At 38.6% G+C, this 12,960-nt stretch overlaps 1 long non-coding RNA gene across 1 annotated transcript; it reads left to right on the forward strand.

Moving 5' to 3' along the window:
- LOC136359462 (uncharacterized) lies at positions 1 to 2,113 on the forward strand. The gene is made up of 2 exons (XR_010743280.1): positions 1 to 464; positions 1,620 to 2,113. It is a non-coding gene; the product is annotated as an uncharacterized lncRNA (long non-coding RNA).
- The last annotated feature ends 10,847 nt before the right edge of the window (positions 2,114 to 12,960 follow it).

Consider the following 12,960-nt stretch of genomic DNA (forward strand, 5'->3'; position numbering starts at 1 on the left):
CCTAATACACCTTGGATTTAAGGTAATGGCAACTATAACTTCCTGAAAACGAAGACCCTTTTCCTCTTTCTCCTTTTCTTATTGTTGCAAGTATATGTTACCGCATCATTAGGATGTCTTTTTTGTTCCTTTACTCCTGATCGATGGTGCAGTGTTATTTGTTTAGTCATTATTTTTAGTTTTGTATGTAGCTGTTTGTCTGTTTATTGAAATGAACTGCCATCCGGGCACCCTGATCAAAGCAAAACGCATGAAATCCCACGTGTTGCACTTTTGAGAGCAACAACAATGAAGCTAACCTTTCACCCTTGACTTTCTTTTAACCCTAATTTTGAAAGACAGTAGCAAACAATTCAGCCAACTTCTTAAGTAAAAGAATATTCAAACTAGCTCCATTGTAATGCAGTGTTCTTTTCAAGTGAATGGAAGGTCTCGGGAGTAATGCATACAAATACAGAGGCTTGGTAAGTTCATTACTTTGGAGTTTCTGGTGCAGTAATAGCAGTGAAATGGTTAAAAGGCTGACTTTAAAGTGGTCGCAATTAGGCTTCAAAGTTAACACCCCACCCCACTGAGATGAATGGGAGCAGTTGACATTTCTTAGTGCTATTGTTTCAGTCTGGCTTGCCATAGCTTCTAAAATAAGACAACAGTACATCTGTTTACATTCTGCTTCCGCAAACCCAGATGGGCTAGAAACTTCATTGTTTTTTAAGTGGAAGATTGGATTCTGGAGAATACAGCAATATCCACAGGGTATCTGTAGGAAGAAGAGCTGAAAGCCGCCTTAATCACAGACATCTCCCCCTTCTCTGTAAACTTCTATTGTCCCAGGACTAATCTGTAAACCACAGGGGGAAAAATCAAGTAATATATATTTGAAGTACTTTTTTCTTACAACATGACATGCCCACAATAACTTCTCATCCAGTCCTTAGCATACAAATTTTCATAAAAGGATGCGGTGTTTTGAACTTTTTTCTCTATTAGAAGTTTGTAGAAGGTAAAGGTCCTGCTTTTACTGAATGTGGTAGCCTCTCCTAACAGAAAATTCTTCTGTTTCTAGAGGAGCCAGAGTTTCACCCAGGAGAGTTTGAAACCAGGTGTTACTTTGTGTTCACATGGGTAGAATCCTTCAATTTACTTCTGAGAGCATTACAAGAAGTAAGATTTTTGAGAGAAATATTTTGCATTTTTCAGATACTTTCATAGGGCCAACTACATTAGCTACAGTAAGATCTTAGGAGCTGGAATGGATTAATGAAGGTGCAAGTGGGGCCAGAATTTGAAGCAGATGGTCTCTATTACCCCATGCCTCAGTTCATGTAGGGAGTACACAGTGTCCTCTCAGACTTTTGTTGAGGGGTCTGCACAGTGGCAAACTGCCCTCGGTAGCAGCCAGAACCCTGTGAGAGCTCCTCTGATAAAAGCAACCCATTCGATATGCTTAGGCTGTAGATTGAAACCAGCTGTGAGTCTGTCGGAAAGATTTTCCTCATTGTGCTTTCATCAGGGTGGAAAGTTTGTGGCTTGTTTTGCATATATATGTATTTGGGCTCCCTTGCTCTGACTTTGTGAGTCCTAGAGCCTGCCAGTGATAAGAGCTCTCATGCATACAGGCTCCTTTTGTATCCTGGCGCTCAGAGATCCTGCCTTCCATTTGCCCATGGACAACACAGCTTGTGCTTTGGAAGTGCTATTGTGGGCTCTCCCAAAGGGTGTCTCCCAGATTTCAACCCTGACTGAGTTGGATGGTGGAGGCAGGCGTGCAATCTGTGGTTTGGGCTCATGGCACTTGTTTCCTGCCCAACTTCAAGCTGCATTTTCGTCTGACTTATAAAATAGAGTGGCCCTGAGCCTTGACAGGCCTCCAGGTTGTCTGAGACAACTGTGGGCATTTCAAGAGTATAAGCTGTTTCCTCCCTTGCTCTTCTCCTCAGTTCCTGTGTTATGTGGAACCATGCAGCAACCTGATCTGGATGAAGAAAATACCTGAGAAAACCCAACAGGATGTGCTTTTTGCTCAAATTTCCTTTGAAAGTTTCTCTCATGAGATTGTTTTATCTTTCTATTAAAAAAAAAAAAGCCTTAAAAATAAAATAATGTTAAATCATGCTGGGAAAACCAATTCCAATGTGATAAAACTACACTGTGAAGCAAGAACCACTCAATTCAACTGCATGGGGAAGGGCATGTTATTTTACCAGAGTGTTAGAGAACAGCATCAAATATGCATTTTTTATATTGGTTTCCATTTTTTCTCATCCATTTCTGACTGGGTTTCCTTGATACTACATATATTTGTGGAAGAAAATAGGTATCCTAATTGACCTTTTGAATATAGTTAAAATTACTTCAGCAAGGCTACAATAGGTCAGTAGCAGAGCTTGGAAAATGGTTTAGGAGATATTTTTCCCAGTTCTGTGTATTTTAATTAGCAAAGTGGCTTCTCTCCCTGAATTACACTGGCGTTGTGATACCTTAATATTCAGAAGCCTAAGCTTTATATACTAACCCTAACACAGAGAATTTCTTGAGTAGACTTTAAGAAAATATTGCTATAACTTCTTTTCCAGTTGTGCCCTAACCTGCTTTTTGCTTGGTATTCAAGGATGATTTTGACAACAGAATTATCTTTTAGGGAATATAAAATACCAGGGATTAAAAGGGACAGATCTGGACAGGGCAGGAGTTTGCCAGCAGGATGATGCTCTGAAAAATTAAAACAAATTCTTATGAAAAGAAATTAATTTCTTTTAACATCGTGCTCTTTTAGTTTTCTTTTAGAAAAGAAAATGAAGATTTCCATTATAAGGCTATTTAATTTTGAGTAAATTGTGCATTTCCCTTTTGTGGTGCATTTCTTTGGTCAATTTATATTTTGCATGCCTATTGCTCCAAGTCTCTGCTGGTCTGAGCTTGCTTGCCAACTGGTATTTGCCACTAAGAATCAGAATCATATTTTTCTTTGAGGTGCTTGGTGCATTATGGCAGTCACTGTCCCATAGAAGAGAATGAAGGAGGCAGACGGTCACTCCTGTGGGCCTCATGAAAAATGCAATAGGGAAAGAAGCCCAGCAAATTGAAACAATATTTTTCAACTCATGAATACTAAAAATTGGAATGTCTTCCCAAAATAACCCTGAAATTTTATTTCTTATTGAAAATTCTTTTTAAAAAAACCCCATAAAATGAAACAGCTGATATTTACTTAATCATCCTAAGTGAGGAAAAAAATGTTGAATAAAAATGTATTTTATAGGACTAAGTTTTTAGACTAAGGACTAAAAATATGGAATATTTTTTTCAGCTCTAATTATGATAAGATTTTACAAGGATTAATTTTTTTTCTTTCTTTGTCTCATCCTTTTTCCATCCTAGACAATGAAAATAGTTTAATCTAGCAGTTTTTACATTGTGGTCTGTGCACCAGAGCTGGCTTGTAAAACTTTTTCTTTCAGTGGTTTTATTGTTCAAGAACTGATGCTTCCTGTTACTTCTGGCCATGCATTTTGGTTTTGTGAATGAGTATGCTTAGACAAAAGGATAATACTAATCAAGTATCTACCTTTTGTACAGCTTTAAGTTCTCATTAAATAAAAATTATACCAGAACTGCATAGGTAACAATTCTTCTGAAAGGCTGAGTCAACAGGAAAAAGAGAAGTCAGCAGTGAATAAGAAAAATCTGAGATTCCTTCACTCCAGGTATTCAGCAAAAAAGAGGAAACAGCACAGGTAAAACATGACATGGAGTGTTGCTCTTACTGCACATAGTTTAATCTTAATGGTATAAGAACTGTGCTTTGGGCTGCGTTTCTAGGAAGAGAAAACTGATGGGGTGTTGGTTCATGGCAGGGACTAGCAAACCAAGTAGGATTAATTACAATTTAAATAGATAAGTGAAAGCTGCATGATCTCAGTTGCTGTATCATACTGGTTTTAATTTCCATATTGCCTTTTACAGTTTTATTGTTCTAGTGCTTCGTACTTGTGTAGTTTGAAGGCTGTTGTTTACGAGACAAGATTCATTCCCTGCTGGGATACAGGCCAAGATATTCAAAGTGATTGTTTATTTTGAGCACCCCCATTTTTTTTAAGGGTCCAAACCAGAGAAGTTTTGGAGTAGGGAAACTCAGTTGTTTGTGTGGTTTGTCAACATGGCATGGAAAGACAAGAGAGAAAAAAAAAGGGTGCGATCAAAATCCTTGTTCACTTTCCATTGTCTCAGTGTCTGATCTTTGGTTTTCTGAATCGAGGTGACAAGATTTGGGTACTGCTGTCCTGGAAACTGGAATGTGTACCTGGCCATGGTCCAGGCTGAAGGAAGTAAAGCTGAGCAGTGACATCATCCTGTCTCTCCATTTCTCTTCCCTAACCTCCTAATTGCCTTAGAGCTTTACAGAAGATTTAGATGTGGTCTTCTGGTAATACAATGGTGAGGTCAGTGCTGACTGTACCATGTGTGGAATAGGTGTAACAACTACAATGTATATATTTTATAAAGCATAAATAATCCATATATTCCATTTCTCTGTCTGTTGTGTGGGTCAATCTACCCAATGCAGAGGTGGTAAGAGGACATGCCTTCTCAAAGGACAGCATGAGCATTGGTGCTGTCAGGATACTTGGCTTAGAATCAACTTTCCCTTCAAATTCTTTCCTGCTATTACAGAGAAGTACAGTTTATCTTGCTGAAGTAACTGTATTTATGAGAAATACTTGAGTTGAACTAAAAAAAAAAAAAAGTCCTGGAAGCATTTCATTAGGTTCTAGCTTTTTGATTGCTTATTTTTAGGACAAGTTGTCAGCTGATATAGCTCCTTTAAAAATGCAATTTGGATTAAGGGGGGAAAAAGCGCATAAGCTGTGAAGCCTTAATTGTTAGAAGTTCAACAATAGCTTAAAAACAGACTGTAAAGCCTGGTCTGACAGCTGGAGGAAGGGATACTTTATTAATAGCTGTAAGGAATTGGTGGATAGGACCTGAAAAAGGCAACAGGGGATATAAAAAGGAGCCTTGTAATATGAAACCATTGCCAAAACCCCTTACTGAACAATTTATGAAAGAGTGTGTGTCACATAAGCACAAGTTAATACACTTGAACGGGATAAACAGCTTCTGACTGGTGTGCACCTCGCTGAAAGTGAAGGTGCACCAGTGCTGCTGCTCAGCTCTGCTGTGGCAGATTGTTTAATGGGCTGGAGCTGGGCACACGGGGCTCACTGGCCAACAGGCTCTGCTTTTGTGACTCAAAGTTTCTGTCTGGCAAACCCAGATGACTTGGCCACTATACTTTGCTCTATAGTCATCACACTTCAGTATTTTACAATCTGATAAATCCCCTAAATATGCTTGCTGACAGCCAAACTGATAGCCAAATTGCTCTGCTAATATTACCTGAGACATATAACTCCAAGCACTCATTTCCTGTGGGAGGTGGCAGGGAAGGTCCTTCTCTACAGAGATTTCTTGTAGCTAAAATATCTCCAAATTAAATCCCCAATTCAAGCACAACTGTGTGTTTTCTATGGCCAGGAGCTGACTGCACTGGAGATAACAGGAATGTAAAATCCCTCTTGCTGCTCCAGCCTCAGCTACAGGACTTCTCTGATTCCAGACTGCCTTGGTATCTATCCAACAGAGCAGTGTCCCATATTAGACAATGATTGTCTGTTTATGACAGATCCAGAACACTTCATCTTTCTAGTTATTTGAAATAGAATAACCCCCAGAATTTGGGAAAGCCTTGGAAGCAGAAGGGCTGCAGTCGTGGGGAAGTTTTGATGTCATTTGAAATCATATATCCATAAAATCGCTTTAGCACAGACTTCCTGTGTCATGCCGTGCTGACTCTGTGTGAGATCTGACATTGTTCTTCACTCTTTAATAACGAGAGCTCAGGAGGGCGGGGAGAGGGGAAACATAAACAAAAATGTCAGCCTCATTTTTAGCATTGTACAAATTTAACCCAAGTTGCCTGTGCCAATCCTAATCCTTCCTTTCAGGTTTGTCCTTTCCATGTGGGTCAATGGCAACTCAATTTCTGATACATCAAATCCAGAAACTTGCTGAGACTGTCAATATCTCTAGCAGCAGCACATGGTGCAGATGACACTTATTATGTCTGTGGTCCATGGCAGATTTGTTCTCAGGATCAGAATTTTCCGTGAGTGTTGTATTAGGGTGGTTTCCCTTCTCTGCTGCTCCCCTCAGTTACAAGTGCATTGCATCGATAGGAAGCATTATTTCTCTTCATTTTAGCTTTAACTGTGCTGTTAAGTTTGTTTGCTGTTTTGCTTTTCCTGGAAGATTGTATACCCTTTTACATCAGTGATTTTAGCCAGCTCACAGTGTTGATGGGCGTTTCTGCTCCTGCTACACTTCAGCATATGTCCTTTCTAGAGTGTTTCTTTTCTTTCTGTGCATTGTACAAAGCAGGTTGCACCTTTGATAGCTACTTTTTGTTTGCAAGGGGAACGGGCAAGCTAGGTATTTTCTTGAAACTTTTCCTGTACAACCTTTTTTCTTCACTTTTTGCTTTCTCTGGGTGACACCAGTACTGGGAATAGCAGAGCTGCCAGATGAGCTGGCAGATGAGCTTTGGTGTCATGTTTCAGCTTTACTTTGGGTGGTATTTAGAAGACCAGCCCTGCATTCATGAGATATTTCTGAGCTTATACGTGAAGTAAAAATGCAAAGGTAGATATTGCTTGTGGCACTGATAAGGAGAATTGGTGTTGCTAAGGTGGGAGAGGAATTGCACTTCCATGAGATGTTTGGAATTTTTTTTCTGCTGGATTCTTTTCTTTTTCATACAAGAGAAATGATTAAGGGCCTACTTGTTCAAATTCTGCATAGGGTCTTGCCCAGCCTACTTCAAAAAGAGGGTAATTACATCTGCACTCACTGATAATTTCCGGGGTGAGAATCCATTATGGTGGACTTCGTAGAACATGGTCAGGAGGAAAGGCAGAGACAAATTCTCTTTGGTGTAACCATGGGTAAGATATATACCCACAGTTTTCTTATCAAAGCCGTGCTGGTCCGTGACAGAAGGAAGGAGAATTCCCCTCCTCATCCTGTGTCAAGGGACATATTCTTATTTCTGCTGGCACAGCCTGACGTCTGGTTGGATTGGATCCCCCTTTTTGCTCAGGTATGCTTTTGGTGATCATACATCCTACACATGAATGCTAAATCATGGTTTGATTCCATGTGTCAGCTGCTCCACACTGTGATTGTTCATCAGAATTTCCAGTTTAGTCCAAGGGAGGCCATCCTTACTGTTTTCTAAATGATGAAAAGTTGTTGCTGTTGCTGTTGTCAGAAATGTTGCTAACCATGCTTCTGCTCCACAGTTACGTTAAAGGAAATAATTCAACTTTATTTGTTTTTTTTTTTTTTTTTTTTTTTTTAATTCAGTTTAGGTTTGAAAGGTGTTGAGTGTCCTAGCTATAAGAGAACACGTTATTGGTTTTGTACATTATTGCTGTTATAATACAGAAGAAACGCATTCTTTATTATATTGAGGACCCACTCATTATTTAGCAGACTAGAAAAATTTAAAACATAAGGCATCACATGAGGCTGCAACTGTAGGGAGACTTCTTGCTGCTGTAGGAGGGGCAAGGTGATGCTGTGGTTTGGAAAACAATGGGACCATTACTTCCAGTGTCTGATGCACAGTCCCAGTACACAGGGGCCCACACCCTAATTTTTTGGAGGTAGGCAACTCTTCAATTTATCTCCCTCTCTTTCCTTTGTTGGCCTTTTTACTACTTTTAGACATCAGTTGCCTTTGTGGATCTTCTTTATGGTTATAACTGTTAAAAAATGCAACTGGTTTGGATTCCCCACCTAAACAACTTGACTGAGAACCTACAATACTTGCTGTTCTCCTCTTCAAAGCTAGACTACAATTAATGAAAACTTGCAAGTGGATTGTTTAATACACTATTTTTTTTCAGATTTTTTTCTCTTCTCCCTCTCATCGTTGCAACCTGTGCAGCTTCCTTGTACTGTCTTTCTTTAAATATTATGCAGAATAAAATGTAGTTTTGCTCCTTACTCAGACTTTGAACTCTATGAAATGAAATCAAATGAGTTTGCCTGTATTTAGCTGCTTGGAATCTTAAGAGCTTCTATCTACTGTTCTGCTGTGTAGGGAGTGCCATAGCTGATTGAAATAGATTTGATCTTTTGTCTCTAGATCAGCAGGTTAATTTGTGATTTTTAATCTACAGCAGTATCACAAATTTGTAACATAGCACTGCGCACTTCCACAGGAAAAAAAAGCGATCATACCTGATTTAGCCTGATTTAGATTTGTGAATCCTAGTGATTAATACAGAAAGGTATCTGAAGTGAATTTACAAGTGCAGCTAGGCTATTGACTTTCCTCAATTCTATATAAGTGGGGAAGATAGAAAAATACAAAGTACTGACAATTTCATCACTGTCTCTAAACCCAGGACTAAATATCAGAAGTGCATATATAAATATATGTGGATAGATGCAATTCTGTACATGTTCTCCATTGATTCTTACATCATGAGTTACTAATAAGAATTTGAACTATACTGCATATATATACACGTGATAAACATGATAAAAATTAGACACAGGCAAAAATTCCTTGCAGAATTTGTGGTCTGAATGACAAGATTTACTCCATTGAATGCCTACAGTCTGGTAACTTAAGTTCATTCCTCATCAGATAGTTTAAGTTCATTCATATCCTAATAAGTGGTAGGTGCTCTAGGAAGCCCTCTAAGCTTTCTATAACCAGACGTGCCACTAGTAATCTTTACAAAATGTGATATCAATGGAACTGCAGCTGGTTAAAGGGCTATGTAGGGCAAAAAGTTGTATTAGTGGCTAATAAAGGCTAATTCTTTTGCAAGCAGAATTAGCTCGCTTCACTAGCTTGTTATGACTTGAAGTGTCTGGCCGTTGAACTATGCATCTGGCTCATTTGTTGCTCTCAAAGAGATCCCACCCTGACTGACAGTTGTACTGGACTGGAAAAAAGTAGCCCAAATGAGTGAGAACAAGAGGACTTTGGTTTGTGGGACTTTAGGACAGTAGCAATCCATGCAAACAACCTCCATAAGAAGAAGAGATGAACCCAAGGAATGTTTGTGATATAGGCCCTGGCTCTGGGCACTAAATTTCCTTACTGCAGAACTTTGTGCTTACAAATGCTGTAATTGAGTCACATTATATACAACTACCTAAAAGACACAAATATCCATTGACTGGTTGCAGCAACTCTAAATAATCACTAGAAAGTTAGCTTTCAGTACATTTCAGATACTGTGATGTTCTAAAGTGATTAAAACAGCACCACAATAGCCGAAGCTCTGACATTGTTGCGGATGTGTATTTATTTTTACTCACTAGTGTTTCAGGGTAAATGCCACATCAGAGTGTTTTTATTACAAAGTTCCCTTTCCTGCTCAATGCAGCTGTACCTATTCTAAACTCCTTCATCAAAGGCAACCATTTCCTTTTTTTTCTTAATCTCAGATCAGTTTACTGAGAGCAGTTGTCCCTGACTTCCTTAAGCTTCCCCTGCAAAAAAGCTTTCTTAAAATCTTCCCTAAGCCCATTCTTTCCTTCGCACATGCTTAGAAATGTGTGTGTATGTGTAAAAACATGGACACGTGCATATACCCATGCATATTGTAATTAGTTTCTGCTTCAGTCTTGCAGCCTTGTGCATGGTCAGACTGGGAAAGGACTCATAGAAAAGGTTGCTGCCAAAGGGCGGTGAAACGCTTGCTTCCTTGTGTACTTCTAAATGATTTTAACACCTTCTTTATTTATGAGATGTTTCAAATTTCTGAATTCTCTGATAATATTACTCAGACAATGTGCACTGAGGTCAAGACTAATTATCTTTTCACTGTGGTATTGTTTTTGCAGGTGATTTGACACTCAGTGTGAATACAGGTCCTCCAGAGTGACAGGTCGGTAATGCTGCCTTTTGTGCAATTAAGCCCTTGAATGTTGATCCTGGATTGAGAGTTTATAGAAACTGCATGGAAGTATTGGTTTATGCTGTTAAGTAAATTTTGGGTCACAAATTTTTATTCATTATGAAACATATTTGAGTTTAAAGGAGACCTTGGACTAATGAATGAGTTTGGCTTCTGTAGCATGCCTATGACATTGCTTTCTTTGCACCAGAGATACCTGTGAAGTGCTGGCTCCCTGTTTTGGTGACACTGGAAAGGGAAATCTCTCAAGAGAAGACCCAAAAGTCCAACTTATCATGGCAAAAATGACGAAGCAGAACATATATAGAAATTTAGGCTTCAAATAGGACTTTTCTGTCTGTATTAGTTTTGTTCTTTGTGAATTTTTTTTGATGAGCCACAGTTGGGTACAGCTTGGATGCCCAGCCTTGTGAGAGGCTGAGAGGTGGTGAGAGACAGTAATATAAATGATCTTTGCTTACCGAGGGTCTCAGGAAATCATGCAAGATGAAGCTCCCACTATTTTCCTTTACACCAAAAGGGATTTTTCTCACACATTAAAAAAAAAAAAGAATAAAAAGTAAAGGCTATTTCATCCAGACATAGAGATATACTCGAGAATCTTGTAGAGTATAGTCTAACTTATGTTGTTTAATGATGACTTTTAACATTGAAAATATAATGAGAAATTATAGAAAAGAGATCTTGTAACAACAGGGATGATAGACAGGAGAACTGGAGCTAACAAAACTACTGCTAACAAAACTGGAGTCAGAACAAAACTACCCAGTCATTTGAGGATGCATTTGAGGAGGTAAGTTGTTTGCCATGGTAGATGAGAGATTGGTGCTGGAGTGTCCCCCCCTGCTTAGATGCTATTACAATTAGAACATGGCAGGAATATGTTAATGCTGCAGACCAAGCTTAGGCTGCAGGAGACAGTCACTCCTCTGAATTTTAAGTATAGAAGTATTAGTACCATGTATTACCAGCAAAGATCTGTAGAAAATTTCTAAAGATACCTTGACTGAAAAGTCAGAATGGTCTGTTTCTTCCAGAATCAGACAGTTTCTCTGTAAGAAAACAAACAAGTGCTGAAATAATGTAGGACATGACATCTTCCTGTGTTTTGCAGTGCTCTTTCTGTCAGTGTGGGTCCTCTAGTAGAATAAATCTCAAGTTCTTTAACAGGAGTGGTAGGTTGGATGTTTTTCATCTTTTACACACTATGGTCACAGAGTGGTTACCTGCCCTTCTCCTTTGCCTGCTGATGAAATTCAGCTCTGTATGACTGTTCTTGATTGTTTTCTGCTGTTATTGATCTGTTTCTATGGTTTCAGTTGTTCTAGGTACCCCTGTTATCAAAAGTAAAAGGGCTGCTCAAACTTTGTTTTTCCTTCTTCAATCTCCCTCATTTCTTCTACTATAATGCCTCATCTGCACTTTTGTTTATGCTTTTCTGTCTTGTGCAAAAACACCATGTCACACCAACAGCCAGTGATGCAGTTACCCCAGTGCTGAGCTGATAACACAGAAAAAGCTGAAGCATTTCTACTTTTGTGCTTTGAACTCATTCTTGGAGCTGGCTTCCTGATCTGTCTCATTAGCACTGATTGGCTTTGTTCTCTGAGTGCAATTGCTCATTTGGTAAGACTTAGGGAGACCACATATTCATTTTTCCCTAGTTTAAGCAAAGCAGCAGTAATGGCCACCTCTCCCTGGTTTTTCCTTGGCAAACTTCCCAGAAAGATGTGTACTTAATTGTAATTTGCTCTCTGTGGTCAGCAGCAATATCTCATCTTTCAGTATCTCAACAGCACCACTATATTTAACTCTGTGTGTGTCTGAGGCCTCACCTGATCTTATACAGAGTAGCTCTGTATTTCAATTAAGCTGAATATATGCAACAGAGATGTTCACATTTATTGCATATACAGTTAATTCCTCTGTCATTTGCTGCTTCATCTGCTTTTCATAACTTAAAAACAAACAAAAAAGGACTCGCCACTTTCTTTTGGACATATAACATCTTATGGTGGGGAAGGCTTCATCTGTGCATCTAGTGTATCTTACTAAAGCTGGTTTTGAATTTTAGGTAGACAAGCAATTTTCTGTCAAAACCCTTAAAAAAACCCCAACCAACCTAAAACAAACATGAAATGACTAGGCCATAAGCCCAGGAGTGGCACAAAAGTGGGAATATCAGACCTGCAGTATGTTATATAAGTCTTTTAATCCCACCTCCTCTATTTCCACCCTAAAATGGTGCTAAATATACTGCTGACATCCTTGCAAGAAAAGAAGCACACTGGACTTGGACATTAGTGTTTTTGGCAGAGCAACAGGCACCCTTATTTTCGGCTTAGTTTCATTTCTGTAAATTTCCTTGATAATACATGAAAAAGAAATGTCAAGTTATTGTATTTGTGAGTTTGGTGGTGAAGTTTGGCAAAATGTTGAATTTTAGATCTAACACCTCAATTTAAAATTGTCTTTCATGTAAATAAAACTCGCAACTTTCATTCCAGGTACATGTCATGCTTTTCAGGAAAACTGTCCTTCTTAAGAGCAATACAACTTTCATCTGAAGTGCATTAATAACTATTGTAAAGTAAGAAGGTATTTCCAAAATGTCTAACTTGCCTACAGTATTTGCATCAGCTAAGTCAGCAATACTTTGCTAGCCACTGTTGTATGTATTTTATGCAGAAGACACATAACCAACCCTGTGTGTCCTAGAATGAGCCTTTCCCTACTCTTGGTCATGTGTAGTTTGTTTTTTCATATCTCTAACCTCATGGAATATAAGCAAAAGTGATACTGTTTAAAAAAGCCAAAGAAACAAATTCAGGTTGAAATTCAATTAAAAACTCAATTTGGGTTTTCTTGTGTGTGTAAAAAATTGAAATTGAAAATTGTTGATATTGAATTTGAATTTAAAATTGAAAATTGTTGATATTGAAATATTATTATCCAT

Source organism: Sylvia atricapilla, chromosome 3 (assembly GCF_009819655.1).
Source record: "Sylvia atricapilla isolate bSylAtr1 chromosome 3, bSylAtr1.pri, whole genome shotgun sequence".
NCBI lineage: Eukaryota > Metazoa > Chordata > Aves > Passeriformes > Sylviidae > Sylvia > Sylvia atricapilla.